Consider the following 16,488-nt stretch of genomic DNA (forward strand, 5'->3'; position numbering starts at 1 on the left):
CATATTTGGATAAAAGCGCGGGGTGAAACTCGCGGGTAAAAGCTAGTTGTTGATATTTTCAACCATAATTCCATGATATTAAGCACACTGTTGTTTACATTAAACAGATTTTTGTTTGCCGGTTTTTTCGGGTGAATACGCTTATGTTCTCCTTTTTAATAGTTTGGAGGCACAAAACGAAAATTTAAACATGTTGCCTCTGAACCCGGACCTTCTGAAAGTTAGCAAATAACAGCCAGCATCTCTCCACACCTAGCTACAGCCGTTCTTTAAATTGTTGTTGTAACAGCATACAAATTCCCGGGAAAGTTTTTGGGAAGTATTGCTGGTGTGACAGTCCTTGACCAGATATAAATCTGTGGCGTTCCGGTTACGTAGATCCGATTGTTTTGTGAACGGTTGTTGTTGTAACATCATACAAATTCCTCAAAGAGATTTTGGGAAGGGTTTCTTAGGGTTTGATTCGGTTATTCACTTCAAAGATGCTTTTTCGCAATTAACAAAAAACAAAAAGAGAAAAATAAAATAAAAATTATAAGTTGGCTCCGACGGTATTTGAATCCGAACGTGCTGGAAGCTATTAAATAAAAACAAGCATCTCTGCACGTTTAGCTACAGTCAGCCATACAAATTGATTTTCAAATGTTCAACTCGAATCACATTTCTTACAACTGGCTTATATACCATGGAAAAATCAAACAATAACTTGGTTGAAAAAAAACATTGTGCTTTTGGCTCAGTGTATTCTTTGGAAGCACTGAGGCCTATTGGGATATTAATTTTTAGCAAAAGTTTCAAATAAATAGCAGCGTTTTTGGCCTCATCGCGCAATATTATTTATAGGTATATATTTTGGATCCTTGGCTATACACAGTGTTGCCAAATTTTGAGTTTGAAAAAGCACTAAAACCCAAAAAAAATCGCGATTTTTCTCGAAAAAAGCACCAAATTGGAGTATTTAATGGACTTTGTATGCATGAAAATTTATATTGTAGGGATACCGATTCAAATTAATAAAAATCAATTTATTCTGTTTTCTATAAATTCAAATATTTTCGTTCAAGCGATGTTAAGATTCTTGTTCTTATTTTCTAATTTGCAGCTGAGTCCAGCGTTGCCGTCTCGCTTAGATGTAATCAAAATTTAATAATTTTTCCTGTCTCTTTAAATGTTAAAATTTTCTTCGTTTTGCAAATTTTTTCTACAATTCCTATCAAACGAAAGAAAAAAACAGAAATGAAGTTCATGAACTATGTGGTGGTTTAAATATACACTGTAGACTCTTGTGAGCTTGTGAACTAAAGGAGCATAAAGAACTTTTCTTTCCGACCGCTTGATTTTCTTTTTTAATGTGACTTATTTGAGCGTGTTTTCCTCTGGCGCATTGTGGGAAAAATATTTTTGTGTCAAAAAAGCTGTCTACTCATCAAATCCCACCCGATTGTGATTATTCTATTTTTTCAAAAGGTGCGTTAGATATTAACTTTACTGTTAGGAGATGGTGCTGCTTTTTTGAATTGTTAAAAATATAATAAATTCAGCCCAAACTAAAGGTCTAACGAGCGATTCCTGGTCCTAGCAATGGCGAATAACCGAATATAATTTTAACATGATTGAAAGTGCTGCCACATATTTTGTTGGTAAATATATCGTCTGCTGAGTGGAAGATCGACCTATCTCGGCAGTTAGTTCGAAAACGCCCTATCTCAAACAACTTTTCAAGAACGCACTATTTCAGAATTTTATTTAAGAACACCCTACCTCAGAATTTGGTTGAAGAACGCCCTATCTCAGAATTCGGTTCGAAAACGCCCTATCTCACTTCAAAATGTATTGAAAATATGATGAGATAGGGCGTTTTTAAATCGGCAGATGGGATAAGGCGTTTTTGAAATGAATTCTGAAATAGGGCGTTCTTGAAAAGTTTTTTGGGATAGGGCGTTTTCGAACTGGCTGCCGAGACAGGGCGATCTTCCACTCAGAAGTCGAAATGCTCTCTCGCTTATGATTGTCATTTTGACATAATTTTGTTTAGATTTTTGTGAAGTTTCTTATAAAACTTACGATTGCTATAAATTTTGCCCCCTTTTTGTTATGATTTACAGACTTTTTGTATTGAAACTAAAAAGAAAAGCACCAAAAAACGCACCAAGCACTAAACTCTAAAAGTTTCGCGTTTTGAATAAAGAAAAGCACTAAATTTAGTGCGAAAAGCACCAAGTTGGCAACAGTGGCTATAAACTTCCATCTACGTCTTCCTTCTTCCGCTGTTTAAAGTCGAGGTTTAAGATCCTTCAAAAGATATATACAGCAGAAATGTTCAAAGGCTAGTTATAGAAAAAGTCGCATAATTGAAGATCTGTAAGTCTGATCGAATATCATTGGTCAAAGATCTGGTGGAGAAACTCGATGCACAGCAAGTTGTTTCGTACCTTTCTTCATCTGTAAAATTAAATTAAAAATATAATAAAAGAAATGCGGAAAAGTGAGCGTAAGAGTACCGAGATTTACTGAATTATTTGTCCCTGTATCCTCGACTGTCTGACATTCGATGGCAACACTGTCTCCTGAAGCGAGATAAAAAAATTTGGTAACCTACATACGTATCCGGGTAGTAAGCGCTGCATACCGAGGTTGCCAAAATTCTAAAAATATTACCAAAAAGTTACCAAAAGTTATAAAAGCCGTTTTTCTTTTGTCATTGCATGGAAGTTATGAGAAGTAATAAAATATCGTTCAACTTTTTTATTACATAGGGCCGTAGTTACGACAAAATTAAAGCAATTTTTCCTGATTAAAATCCCGTTTCAAAGAAAATGTTATAGTCAAGTTAAAATGCCATGGCTTTTTGAATATATGTATTTAAAAATTAAAATTGTGAGAGTGTTTTTTTACATTTCAGTCAATACTTACATAGGTGTTTATAGGCACTGCAGTTCTTAAAATGCAAGGTGAACTTAAAATATTCAGGGCTATCACGGAATCCATCGTTGAAAATCTACGAATTCAAATGCCCGCTACGAATACGAAAAAATTGCTATCACTGAATACGAGTGAACTTGAAAATATCGTTGCCAGCTTCGAATGCTGATACGAAATCAGATAGTGCAAAGGAAACAACAGACATTTATATATGTCATTTTGCTCACGCTGCCCCATCAGGCGCAATGGCCGAGTGTGCAAAGCACTAGACTGCCAATTGAGAGAGCCGAGTTCGAGTCCGAGTCGTGGGGCAGCGGAGGTTTTTTCTTTTTTTATTTAATTTTTGTTTATTTTTTTAATAAATATTTTTTTTTAGTTAACTTTTAGCTTAGATTTTATTATTTTAAATAGAAAAATATTTTTTTCTTTAAATTAATTTTTATGATATTAAAGTAATTAGGTTTATGTCCTAATAAATTGTTGCTAAACTATTATTTCCTCGATATGTATGGCATTGGTATTTTACGTCTACGTTTACACAATCATATGGAATTATATCAAACTATAACAAATTTGGAGTATAATAAATATTTAATATTAAAAATAATGCAGCTTTCTTCCACTATTTAAATTTGGTTCCGACATCATAATCTCGTCGTAGAGTGTCTGTACGAATCTTCATTACGAACGGATTCAATGAAGGCTCGCTACGAATTTGGAATTTACGTTCGTAGCCATTCGGATTCTGTGATAGCACTTTCGTAGATTTCACGAAAATCGAAGCTACGATGGATTCTGTGATAGCCCTGATTGTAATTATTTTCGTGGAGGTACTACAATTTATTTCAGCAGTAGCAAAACTTAATCAGTTGCAGTTATAGCTGCTATTATAGAGATCACCACATCTCCTTATCAGGATTGGTTTTTTTTAGACTTGAGCTGCATGCCACGTTTTGTTTTTAGGAAAAATGCAAAAGACAACAAAATCTAAGCGGTGGAAGGTTAGGGGTCATTGCTCAACGTGAAACTTCCATAAAAGTTAAATACTTAAGATTAAACCTAAATAATTGACTTCGGAAAACATTTGAACAGAGACTCCTTTAAGGGCAGGGAAACAAGGCCGTCTAACCTTCTCCTTCTAGTGAATAGCGCAATACTAGCTCTTGTTGGTTTGGTGGACCGCCCATTCTCGCTATACCAAGTATCAATCATATTCAGGGTTATTTGCGCTTGCTGACAGAGAAGACCTGTAGTGAGGGAGGCCACATAATTTGCATAGACCTGGACATCGGTGTTGCCAACTTTTGAATTTCAAAAAGCACCAAACCTTTGAAAAACGAGCGTTTTACCGTACTAAAAGCACTAAATTTTTTTTTTAATCAAAGGATACTCTTTTTTCATAACAGTTTGTGGTAAACAAAAGGAAAAAAATAAACACTATTTACATGTATAAATAAACACCAGAGAGCTGCATGGATACACTCAAATTACATTTTAAGTCACTCGCTTTCTTTTCACATCTGCACACACTCGCACTCATTTATTTCCAAACATAACGTGCGATATCATTCAAAAAACATTGTCGGTTGAGTGAGTAATTCACACTATCAAGTGCTCGATTCAAATAACAAGTGCTTGATTTGAAAAACAAGTGCATGGATAACTGCTGTAATGAAAGTATCAAAGAAAAAACATTTGTAAAGACAATTTTATTGGTTTCCTAACTGCATATTATAATGCAAAAATATCAACTGATTAAGGGCATCATCATTTGACAAAAGGTGGCATCTTTTGTCAGAAATAACATTTCCAGCAGAAGAAAAAACTCTTTCTGACGATGCGCTAGTTGAAGGAGTGGCTATTACTCTACGACTGAGTTTATGCAGCAGTCCGTATGAAAATAGTATGAAAATATACCTCAATATTTTCATATCGCCGCAGCTCTGCAGTAGCTTTATCAGTTCTGCTCACAAAGGTAGGTTGTTTAAGAAGACCTGAAAACAGCTCAAAGTTGTCTGAAGGTAACAAAGGTGTATGCGCAATTTGTGGTTCCGTTGTACTATCAGAATTCTCAGTTAACGTTCTCATAATTGGTATAAACATTTTCTCTTTTGTGTACCTTTGCTCAGATCCGTTAAAGTCCTTGAGCTCTTTTGCTGGCGGGTATAAAAAAAGCACAATTTTGTGCAAATCTGTTAGTTTTCAACAGCAACAGTTTTTAAATAATAAAGCAACTTATTTTTCAAGTCCCTTATAAAGCCGATGTCTTCTGAGGTAACATTAGTAAAACTAATATATTTAAAAAAATACTTCATCAATATCCACTTTTTTCAAAATTGTCGTATTTTCTACTAATTGTTTGAAGTCAATGGGTGTCATTCGATTGCTCGACTTGCTTTTCATAACAGCATTTTTCACTCGCTTGACCTGATTTGGAAAGAGTATATCAATGCCATTTTTGAAATCAAATATGTACACTGCAGCTAAACATTGATCTCACTGTTTGTACGGTGTTTCTCACTAACCTTATAGAGTTCACAGCAATGAGTTCATACTGTTTAGATGGAAGTGAGTAAATTCATGCTGTTGTCTGATAAATACCCATTCATGCTTACGAAGTAATACCGAAGTACAGCACATTAAAACTGGTACATCTGGAGAAAAAAACAATCGAATCGCAACAAACGAAATTAAATTTTAAAGGGGAAGAGTAATACTTAATGATACCCTAAGTAGAAATGAGCGAAAAAATTTGATGTTTTATAATATAACTCCAAATATTGCGAAAAACCGTGTTTTTACACTTAGAGGTTAGGATATCTCAAAATTCTGACGTGGTAGAGAAATTCTGCAGCCAGTTTTGGATTCAGCACCGAAAAATCTACAAAAACCGATGCACTCAGGTGGCAAAAGGAGATAAAATTTTTCGAACTGTGTAATCAATCAATAATCAAGAAAATAAAGAAATAAATACTTAACTTATCTGCGTGCTAGCATTTTACACGCGAATACAATTTTACAAGAACGCAAGAACGTGGGTTTGCAACTTCATCTTTTTATCATCTTTTAATCATGGTTTGCATTTTAGTGCATTTAAATTTGTAGATTCTTGTAAATTCAGAAATTTTAGTTAAAAAAAAGCACTAAAAAGGGCACTAGGCACTAAACCATTTTCTTTGGTGTTTTAATTTTCAAAAACCACTAAATCTAGTGCTTAAAGCACTAAGTTGGCAACTATGCTGGACATACATACATTTATTAGAGCAGTTAAGTTTGATCACCACGGAATCAATTACCAGTCATTAGAGCAAAGGAGAAAAGTCACAGCCCGTAGGATAGCCTATATGAACTCCGCTCGTGACATATACAGCCCCTGCTACCTAAATCCAAGTGATTGTATTGAATAAATCCAATTTACCGGGTATTTTCCATCGTCAGCTTCGCTCCCAAAATAAATGAAAGGGGAATGGGATGTAGAATGGGGAACGAATTAGCGGAATTAATGATTTCATCCTCAGACTTCATTTTTACTCCAAAAAAACTTAGATATTTTAGCAGCGTCAATTTTTCGAAATCAGTTGTTTTTTAGAAAGTGTGCTGCCTAGTGATGGATGAGTTAATCAGATAGGTGGCGCAGGTGTCGAGATATTTGATAACCCCGTATTTATAGTCCGATTTGGTTCATGTTTCGAACGTATATTAACTACATAAAAAGGAATAACTCCACTAAACATTTTTGCGATCGGTGGCGCAGGAGTAGATATATTTTGTGTATATTTTAAAAAGCTTGCTCTAAAAATATTTTTTTTACTATTAACTTATTAGTCACATCAGATGTATCAGTTTTGGATCATACTTTTATATTTCTTTTTATACTTACTACCTACTTTTACTTCTATATTTTTCTCTTCTTCGCAATGTCTCTTCTGTGCCGCTCGATATGATTGATGATATATCGATAGATTTAAAAATATGTGATATTGAATATCATGGACTGCTGACTATCGACAACTTTGCAGCTGATGACAAATGATCGCTGTATACTCATTGTGGAGATGTAGTTTTAACCAACCATAACCAACCTCAATCATAGCAGACATGCCGCCATAGTTTCCATAGAACTGGGCTTTTAATTTGCTTGATGATAAATCGTTTAAAAAGCAGTGCTTCGGTTGGGGATGTTAAAGCACACCATGCTCGGATATAAGTTAATCACCAAAAACTGTTGTTCCTTATGACAGCTTTGGTGAATATGTATGGGCACAGAGAGTATATTGAGGCATACTAAATAACACCCCGTTTTAACTATTTGCCTGGCTCGTGTCCAATGTTAAAGATACTGACTGTGCGCAAAAGCTGCTAGGGGAATGCTTGCTTTCTGTCCTATTTTGCAGAGCAGCATCCTGCGGTTCGATGTGGCTACCATTTCAAAATATATTTATATATACGAGTATCTGCATACATACTTATGTATGTATGAACATACATAATGTAGCTGTTGTTGTGTCCGCAGTTCCTGGCTTGTTCGTATCCTTGGTAGCGAGATGTCGCGCTGAATTGCATCGACTGGTGTTCATTGCCAGGTGTTAATGTCAACTTTGAAATTGTAATCCTGTTAAAATAAAGTCAATCACTCAATTATGCCAGTATTTAAACCGAGACCGCTGTCGTGGGTTTAAATGTTGTTGGCTGCCCCACTCCATGAAATATTTGTGCACTATTGCAAGGTTGTTGTTGCTGCATAATCAGGCACTGATTAACACTAATTAACTTCTTACGCTCATCATAAGAGTACCGCTCTTTTCATTTTGCATGAATTTGGCCCATTTTTTACCCGATTTTTATGTTGAAAACTACACCTTTTCCAACAGTATTTCAGAAAAACACAAATGTATTTCGGAAAAGGCAAAATGAATTTCAGAAAAGCACAAATGTATTTCAGAAAAACTCAAATGTATTTCAGAAAAGGGCAAATGTATTTCAGAGAAGCTCATATGTATTTCAGAAAAGACCAAATGTATTTCAGAAAAAGCCAAATGAAATTCAGAAAAAACACAATTGTTTTTCAGTAAAACTCAAATGATTTTCAGAAAAACACAAATGTATTTCAAAAAAGGGCAAATGTACAGGTATGCCTTCCGGTTCACGGGGTCACATATATGTTGGAATATGGAAATATTAGCTTCCAGTTGGTAAATATGCCTTCAAAAGCGCCGCTGTGGTGTTGCTCTGCCTGTTAAGTTAAAGTTGGAGTGTTTCGTTATGTGACAACTAGAGATGTTAGTTTTTCAGCTTTTTCCGATGCCGAGATTTTCGGTATGTCGTTATCACAATCCCGAGATCCCGGAATTAGTCCCGGGATTTAGATATTATTACTTTTCAACAACTTAAATCGAAAAAATTGCTTCTATATTTATTTATTCTTCTATATTTATTTATTTTATTTATTTATTTAATTAGTCAAAAAACACAATGGTTCTTACTGACTACTCACTCAGTGCTAATACAAATCATTCAAAATTAGTTCGAAGATAAATTTTGACTAAAATAAAAATTGCTACATTGGTTTATTAAATGTATGAGAGTTACAAGTAATTTTTGGCAAAAAAAACCGACTTTAAAAAAATATATATATATCTTTATATTTCATGATTCAATGATGGGATCTAAACCAAATTAGTATGAGACACTACCTTTCCGTTGCAAAAAGAATTATTGAAATCGGTTGACGTGGTCCAAAGTTATGCGGTAACATACATAAAAAAAAAATATATATATGTATATATATATATATTCCGACGAACTGATAACCTCCTCCATTTTTGGAAGTCGGTTAAAAAAGATGAATTCAACAGAAGAGTCAACTGATTCTTAGAAATTGAAAAATCAAACGAAATGGAATTCGAGGTCTCATTAAATTCGCGAAGCACCCGTGCAATTGGTGCATTGGATTCATAATTGGTTTTGAAAATCTTAAGGTAACAAGTAATTTTTAGCAAACAAAAAAACCGACTTCAACTCCCATTTAAAAAAAAAAACAAGTAAGAAAGTCTAAGTTCGGGCGGAGCCGAACATTAAATACCCGGCGCAAGTATTAAATATATGTTTTCCACCATTCCGAAAGCTACCGCTACATGATAAGCCGGGGTGTATACATTTTAAGTAAATTAGCGTCCTTAAATTTCGAAATATTGAAATTTCAAGCATATCTGAAATTTACCGTTATATGAAAAGCGGCCTCAATTTTAGTCCGATTTCAACAATTTTCAACGGTTTGCTTTTATGTGGCAAGCACAATAACTATACCGAGCTTGGTACAAATTGCTAGAACGGTTAGTGAGATACATATATGTGATCACAAGTGGGCGGTGCTACTCCCATTTTCCAAAATTTTGTCATAAACGTATTTCTTGGTAAAGAATTGTTGCAATCATCAATTTTGAATAAATTAGCTTCAATATTTACTGATTTATCGAAGATTTTGTATTTCTCGAAATTACCGTTATATGGGATGTGGGCGTGGTTATTGTCCGATTTTAGAAATTTTCGGCCAGTTGGTATGCTGTACCAGGACCAACAACTGTGCCAAGTTTGGAAGAAATTGGTGTAGCGGTTACCAAGATATACACATTTAACCATAAGTGGGCGTGGCTACGCCCATTTGCCAAAATTTTCTAATATTCTTATTTTTCGTCTAAAACTCATTGCAAATATCAATTTTGAGTGAATTATCTTCAGTAGTTACTAAAATATCGCAGTTTTCGTTTTTCTGAAAATTACCGTTATATGGGAGGTAGGCGTGGTTATTATCCGATTTCGCCCATTTTCAATACCATCCGTCCCACGCCCAAAAGAAGTTCACGTACCAAGTTTCGTTAAGATATCTCAATTTTTACTCTAGTTATCGTGTGCACAGACGGACGGACGGACGGACGGACGGACGGACGGACAGACAGTCACCGCTTAATCGATTTCTCTTTTCATTCTGATCATTTATGTATACATTTGTCTATATCTATCTCGATTCGTTTTGCCTGTTACAAACAACCGTTATGTGAACAAAGTTATAATACCCTTGTGCACAAGTGCGCTCGGGTATAAAAATATATATATATATCTCAAGATCCACTGATCGGATCTCAACCAGATTAGTATGGGACCACCTCTGAATTATCGAAATCGGTTGACGTGGTCCAAAGTTATGCGGTAACATACATCAAAAAAAAAAAAAAAAAAAATATTCCGACGAACTGATAACCTCCTCCTTTTTTGGAAGTCGGTTAAAAAGGGTAAGAGCATCGTAAACTTCTTGCCGGAATAAGAAAGTTTATGCGTTGTAACAGAAACTCACAATCAATGTCCCCTTGAATTAAATTCAAAACGAAAGACAGCGATAGTATCGACCTTCTGCGTTCAAGCGACTTTAAGTTTATTAAAAGCAGGCTGGAGTTATAGGATTGAATAGGGTCCAAGAAATTTAAACATCTTAGAGCGAATTTCAGAAACACCTTTTGCACCCGTTCAATTCTTGCTATAGCAAATTGGTGATAAGGTCTCCAAATGAATGAAGCATATTCCAGCCTGGACCGAGCAAATGCAGTAAACAATAATGTAATTGTGCAAGGATTAATTGAGTAGGACTTCGAGACAATAAAATTGATGTGACTTAAAAAAGAGAGATGTGAGTCAAAAATCACTCCAAGGTCTTTGATTTCATCCACTGATTGAAGGACATTATTAGAGAATCACGAGATTTGGAGTACGTGACTTGACAACATTTTTTAATATTTAAAGATATAAAGGAATTAGTACACCAACAGGCAAGTTCATTAAGATAAGCCTGAAGCCTAGCTACATCGTTTAAATTTCTTATTCCGGCAAAAATTTTCAAGTCATCTGCGTATAATAAGTGATTAGCAAATGAAAAGCAACTGCTTATATCATTTATAAATAGGACGAAAAGTAGAGGACCTAGAACACTTCCTCGAGGTACCCCTGAAGTGGCAATGAAAGGAGCAGAGGATTCGCCCCCAATCGTAACCAGACAAAGAATTTCACTTAGATATGATTCCAACCATTGAAGGCAAATCGAGTGAAACCCAAAAGAACCCAATTTACGTAAGAGAATTCTATGTGACACCGTGTCAAAAGCTTTGGAGAAATCTGTGTAGATGCAATCTACTTGAAGTCCGGACGAAAATGAATATTGCAATATTCGCTGAAAACGGCCAAGTTGGAGACCGTGGACCTGCCCGATACAAAACCATGTTGGTTGGAAGAAATTAAACTTTTCGTACCAAAGTATACTTTCTCTTTAATGATAGCTTCGAATAATTTGGAAGTACAGCTTAGAAATTGGTCTATAGTTTCGTACATCATTCTTTTTGCCACTTTTAAAGATTGGTGTTACTGTAGTTAATTTCCAATCATCAACGAAGACACCGGCTGCTATAGATTTATTAAAAATTATTTTTAGTGAAGTGACTATAGCGGGACATTTTGTGAATAAAATTACCGAGAGGCCGTCCACGTCTGTCTGAGATGAGGGCTTCAAAGCTAAAATTCCTTCTGATAGGTCCTCAGAGGAGAGATTCAAATTACCAAAATTTAGAGAAGAAAACTGATTACATGCGGGAATATTATAGGAGTCTATATTGTCTCGGACAAAGTTAGATTGGAAAAACTCGGCAATTAAATTGGCAACTTCACACGGAGAGCTCACACACGGCAGCTGGTACATTCGCACAGGACTTGTTGGATTTGATGAATTGCCAAAAGGCCTTAGGACTCGATTTAATATTATTCTCAACATTAAGTATGTAATTACGGTAAAGAATTTGTTTAGGCAATTAAATTCTTTTAAATAACACTGATATTTGGTATAACGAACGCTGGACGGCAATAAGAACACCTCAACCCAATGAACACCCCGTTCTACTAGCATCGCGATCTTTACGAAAGACGTTATAATGATTTGAATCGAAAAATCCTTCATCGTAAAAATTAGAGTTTAACCATGTCTCAACAAAAATTATGATGTCAAAGTTCAAATGGGCACTCTGAGTACGTATGCTTTCACACTTGGTGCGAATGCCACCCATATTCTGAAAGTGAATTTTTAAATCATTGAATAAAGTAAATTTTTTGGATAACGCTACATTTTGTTTTTGAGAAGATCGCCCTTTTGAAAATTCTGAAACGGTCGAACCTTCTCATTCGCAGGCCACAGCGCAGGATTCAAGACCTGGTCAATAAGAGATGGCGCAACCCCAAGCTTAAAATTAATTCTCTGAAAAGAGTTAATATCTCCATTTTTTCTTAATAAGTTTAAAGCAGGAAATAAGACATTTGTCGATAGTAGAGTTTTTGGCAACATATGAAATTATGTCATCCTCGGAAACCGTTGGTTTAAAAGAGGAAAGGTGAATCCATTGGTTCATGGTCACTACATCCAGTTCCGTGCTACTGTTAGCACCTAAGACAACATCCGATGCCTTGTTATGTTTTTTTGGCTTTTTATTAAAAAAAAAAACCACTGAGAAGCTCTCCTACCATAAAATAAATAAAAAATAAATGGGTTTGAAACATACTTTTTTATTTAAAGTGGCGTTTTTATTTTTTCTCTCTGTTCTCAGGATTTATTTTAAAGGACTTTGTAATATCAAAGATATGATTAATTCCAAAAATTGTTTTAAAAATTCAATGCAATATAGAATAAAATAAGTAAATAAGTATAAGTTCGGGCGAAACCGAAGTTTATATACCTGGCGCAGTTATCAAATATCGTCGTTACAACTTTCCTTAACTACATTTGCATGATAAGCAGGGGAGTTTTGCCCGAATTCAAACTTTTTCGATAATATGCTGAATTATAATTAATGAAATAATTGAACCAAGTTTGGTAGAAATCTATAAAGTGGTTACCGACATACACCTTGTAGTCATAAAGTGGGAGGTACCACGCCCAATTCCTAAAAGTCTATAGCAGTCTTATTAATTGTTAAGAGATTGTTGTAACTATTAACTTGGAGGAAATTAGCGTCCGCAGTTATTGGGATATCGGAGTTTGGTATGGATTGGTGAAGCGGCTACTGAGATACAGCATTTAATCATAAGTGAACGGGGTCACGCCCATTTTCCAAAAATTTCATAATAATACTATTTTTTACCAAAATTCGACTTGACATGCTAAGTTTCAACAATTTGGAACCAATATTTTCTGAAATATCGCAGTTTTTGCATTTTTCGAAAATACCGTTACTTATATGTAAAGTGGGCGTGGTTAAAGTCCGATTTCGCCCATTTTCAATACCAACGTACCTATATAAAGGGAAACCTACATTCCTAATTTCGTTGAGATATCTAAATTTTTGCTCGAGTTATACCGACGGACGGACAGTGTACACCGACGGACGGACAGACGGACGGACACACAGACATGGATTAATCGACTTATCTATTCATTCTGAGCATTTATGTTTACATTTGTCTGTATCTATTTCGATTCGTTTTGGCTGTTACAAACAACCGTCATGTGAACAAAGTTAAAATACCCTTGTGCACAAGTGCGCTCGGGTATAATATGGGTACGAAATGCAAGAGGAAATTTCTTTAGAGTTTTAAAAAATTAATTTTTTATATTTTTATTGAGATTTGTACCACGATTGTTTATTAGGAAAACTTAAAAAAGCAACAAAGTCTAAGCGGTAAGTAAGTTATAGAAGCTATTTCGGAGATCATCACATCTCCTCATCAGACTTCCTTTTTCTAGACTTCCCTTCTGAAGTCTAAATTTTTATTAAAAATAAAATGTTAATAAGCCACAATAACATTGACAAACTTAAAAAAATTAAAATTTTGTGTACTTACAAGGACGAATAGTTAATTTTTTGAGCTGATCAAGTTAGAAGGAAGAAATTTGAGGATGTTATCGAGTTTATATAATTAATAATAATAAATATTTATCACAAACATTGCGAAATTTCAAGGATACAATTTTAAAGGGACATTTTCAATACTTACCAGTCCTTCTGCATAAAAACCTTGAATCTGTTTAAATTCTACAGGATTTCCTCTTTAATTTGGTACCCATACTTCTTCTCTAAGCACATTGCTCTGAAATCATTTGATCATTTTTGGATTACTGACGTCTGAGTGAAAAACTAAAAACGCAATTTTACTATATTTGGCCCATGGTTTCGCGAATATATTGATATTTGTGTTTAAAATTTACTATCGCGCGGTGTTATATGTATAATGAGCTAGACATTTATAAAAAAAAATTAATTATTAAATAAAAAAAAAATATAGCCAATACTGGTCAAGAAAAGGAGTTTCAATTATTGCCAGTAGTGCAAGTTACAAATCCCGAAAATCCCGGGATTATTTGCCAAGAATCCCGGGATTTTTGGGAACTTAAAAAGGGATACCAGGATTAACATTCCTAGTGACAACCCCACACGAACTGTTGAAACAGGAGCAGTTGTCTTTCTTGGCAAGGAGCAATTGGGCTTCATCGTGTGATTGTTGTTGTGGTGAATGAGGAGATACACCTTGATGGCGGGCAGAGCCACGTTTTTTCACGCCAATGTGCGTATCGATCAATTTATATCAATCAGGGCACGACGAAAACACATCCCGCGGGGGAATCTTTAAAATGCTTTCTATAGATTTTATTATCATCCAGGGTAAACGTTCTCTTTGATTTTTGCAGGTCTATATACAGTGAAACCCGCTTATGAACCCCCCCGCTTAAGTACCTAACCCGCTAACTACATTTTGTGCGCCGTGAATTTTTTATGCAATCTGAAGAAAATCCCTCTCTTAAGTACCACCACGCTTATTTACCCAACCCGCCTAAGTACCCAAAATTTTTCGTACCCCATTTACCATTTTATTTATAATTTTCCCTTTTAAGTGCTATTTTAAGATTCCTTAAAATACTCACAAATTCTGAAATTCAGTGGCACACCTTCGGCTTGAAACTTGCACATTATTACACTAAAATTGAATGGGCAATAGATCTGTATACTCAAAAAACGCTTCTGAGAAAAAAGTTTGAAATTCTGATTATTTATTTTTTAAGTGTTCTACAAAATATTAAGCTTAGGTTTATATGGTATATTTATGCTATAAATATGTATAATCAATGACTTTTTAAGGAATTTAATTCTAGTAAAAATTACATACCATTGCGTTATCTATTTTTTATAATTTTCTTTATTTGTTTGTCTGTTTAAATAATGCTACGATCTTTACGTATACTTCATTAAATGTTCATGTTTTAGTAAGGATTTACATATCTATGCAAGTTAACAAGAAGATTTATCTACATCAATAATTATGTTCGCTTAAGTACCCGCATCGAGGTACTTAAGCGGGTTCTTTTAAGTACCCAACCCGCCTAAGTACCTCAAAAAGATGACATTTCTCGTAAGGTACTAAAGCGGGTTTTACTGTATGTACAACTGCGGTGACCAGAGAAAGGTTTTACTGCAAGCTTTCATATAAAACTCAAAAAATGCTTATAAATATTCCTGTATATGTATCTTTTGGATGTGATTGATCTATATAAATTGTATATATGTATCTAATTTAGTACCACTGGATGTGTGAGAAATTCTGAGGAGAAATTCCGTCCTTCAGTTTGGATTTATCTTCTAGTTATTTGGCTTCACAATATATTTATTAACTTCAGCTGAGAAAGAAAAATTGTCACTAGTCGCAGCTGCATCAAGTTAGCGGCGCTGAAATGAAAAAATTAAGAAAAAATTTGTTCGTATTATTGTGCTCATTGTGTGCTATTTTCGGTCACTTTTCGTTTTTTTTTGTGCTCCGACCATTTGGTAAATAATTAAGACTTTCCTAAGTTAACCGTAACTAAGCAAAACATTCATTCAATGAAGTTTTTTTACTACTTATCTGGGCTTATTTTTTTGGGATTTTTATGTGCTCGCAAAATATCGCACAGTAGACATTGAAAACCCACTTGATGTCACGCTATCTGGCCAACTTCTTAAACTTTGGTCGAACACGAATAAATATTATTGAGGAATTACGTGCTATTTTTGGGCTTTTTAGATTCACAAAAATAATTATAGGAGCCCATCCAGTTTACGAGTCTAAGCGGTAGAATTTATAGCAGCTATTTCGGAGATCACCACATCTCCTCATCAGACTTCTTTTTTCTAGACTTCAGCAGGGATCGGACTTTGTTGCTTTTTCCATTTTTCCTAATAAAATAATCGTGGTACAAAGCTCAATAAAAATATTAAATGTTAATAAGCCACAATAACATTGACAAATACATAGTTTAGGAAGAGCATGCCTGAAACTATACAAGAAAGCAAATGCATGTATAGAATTGACAACAACAACCACGCTGTCAAGTTTAAATAGCGGCAAATTAGCTGCACTTGATAGCAGTAGGTTGAATAAGGAAAATGAATTACCAACACGAGTTTACGGGGTGTGCATAGCTCCGTGGTTAACGCTTCTGACTTTGTACATCGATGACGCGGGTTCGATCCCTGCTGAAGTCTAGAAAAAAGAAGTCTGATGAGGAGA

The 16,488-nt window shown here is 34.8% G+C and overlaps 1 protein-coding gene across 5 annotated transcripts in view; it reads right to left on the reverse strand.

The window, feature by feature from the left end:
- Window positions 1–16,488, reverse strand: part of LOC118745572 (putative nuclease HARBI1) — a 754,224-nt gene that overhangs the window by 174,048 nt on the left and 563,688 nt on the right. The window contains exon 3 of one of the 5 annotated variants that reach the window (XR_004993652.1): window positions 15,285–15,668. The exons of the other annotated variants lie outside the window; for them this stretch is intronic. The gene's annotated coding sequence lies outside the window, so the exon portion shown is untranslated. Of the gene's footprint in view, window positions 1–15,284; window positions 15,669–16,488 lie in introns of those variants that run through there. 5 annotated transcript variants of the gene reach the window in all.

This window comes from Rhagoletis pomonella, unplaced genomic scaffold (genome assembly GCF_013731165.1).
Source record: "Rhagoletis pomonella isolate Grant_MI unplaced genomic scaffold, Rhpom_1.0 Rhpom_scaffold_00009, whole genome shotgun sequence".
NCBI classification, from domain to species: Eukaryota; Metazoa; Arthropoda; class Insecta; order Diptera; family Tephritidae; genus Rhagoletis; species Rhagoletis pomonella.